The 1,318-nt window shown below is 60.2% G+C and overlaps 1 protein-coding gene across 1 annotated transcript in view; it reads right to left on the bottom strand.

Moving 5' to 3' along the window:
* Window positions 1-1,002, bottom strand: part of JADE2 (jade family PHD finger 2) — a 58,407-nt gene extending 57,405 nt beyond the window's left edge. Inside the window, exon 1 of the mRNA XM_011958810.1 lies at window positions 891-1,002. The gene's annotated coding sequence lies outside the window, so the exon portion shown is untranslated. The remainder of the gene's footprint in view (window positions 1-890) is intronic.
* Window positions 1,003-1,318: the final 316 nt, after the last annotated feature.

Here is a 1,318-nt window from a genome sequence, read left to right as displayed (position 1 = left end):
CAAGTCCCATCAGGTCTGCTCACACTTCACACACTCACACACATACCCCGCCCCTCCACTCTTTCACTCACACTTTCTGCTCACACCCCGCCCCCTACGCGCCCCAGACCCGGGCGGCGCCCCCCGCAACCTTAAAAAAAAAAAAAAAAAAAAGCAAGCTTATACTTAAAAAAATCTTTTGGCGCCATATTAATGACGTACTTAAAATTTGCCATTTCTCCCTGCGTCAAAAAGACGTTTCTTTGCAAATAACAGCCTGGAGGCGACACTCGCGGAGGGAACGAGGTTTGCACTGAGCACCCCGCCCCCCGGGGCCCTCCAGCGCTGGAAGACCCTCGCCCTAGGCCCTGCTTCTGAATCGCTGGTTTTAAAATGCGAATCGAATAAATCGCGTGGCGTTTTGCAGCGCCAGAAGTGAGCAGAAAGTGCTGGCAGGAGGGGAGTGGAGGGGCGCACGCGAGTCTTGGGGAGGGGGCGCGGCCCTCCTCCCCGCACCCACTCCAAATGGAAAACTAACATTCCGGGCGGGGGAACTTGAAATTGTAGGCGACCTCAAGAAAAGAGGGGCGGTCCGTAGAGAGGGTCCCCATTGGGCTCGTCGCCCCCTCCCCCCTCCCGAGTGCCTCCTGGCGCCTAGCGCTGCCCCGCATTTCCGGGGGGTGGAGAAGGCAGTGATGGGTGGGTGGGTGGCTGGTTGCACATCCTGGCCCCAGTAGGATTTTGCCCCAGGGCGACCCCTTCCTCCTTGCTCTTCCTTCCCATTACCCCGAAAGGGTTAAAAACCGAGGGGTAACTTCCAAAGGCTGGCACATGGCGAGGAAGCGGGGCGCCCCTCTCCCCACCCTTCGTCTCCTCGCCCCTCCTCCTCCGGCTCCACTTCCCGACTTGACCTTGTGGTGCACAAACAGTGCGCTCGGATCCTCGCAGTTTCTGGAAGAAGAGCCTGCGCTCGCCAGGCGGGCGGGCTCTCGGGCTGCTAGCCGGCGGTGGCGGGGCCTTGGGTCTGTTCCCGGAGCCGCGGGCCACACCCACCCAACCCGCTGCGCCCGCCGAGCTCACCTTCTCTCGAGGAAGGAGAAGGACTGGCCTCCTGGTCGGGGAGGAATCGGGGGTCAGGCTTCAACCTCCTCGGAATGCCTCTGACTGGGGAGGGGGTGGTCTGGCCTCGGGAGGCGGTTGTGGGGAGCCTGGCCCAACATCCCCAAAGCATCGTGGCCAACTTTTTCTTCCCCCTCATGCTCGGCTGCCCCTCAAAGATTATCCAATAATTTTTCAGCTCACCTTTGGCTTTGAAGGCATGTGGGTGAGTTGTGAATGG

This window comes from Colobus angolensis, unplaced genomic scaffold, assembly GCF_000951035.1.
Source record: "Colobus angolensis palliatus isolate OR3802 unplaced genomic scaffold, Cang.pa_1.0 Scaffold476, whole genome shotgun sequence".
In the NCBI taxonomy this organism is placed as follows: domain Eukaryota; kingdom Metazoa; phylum Chordata; class Mammalia; order Primates; family Cercopithecidae; genus Colobus; species Colobus angolensis.
The sequence above is the reverse complement of the archived record's forward strand: the minus strand, read 5'-3'. Positions and strand labels throughout refer to the sequence as shown.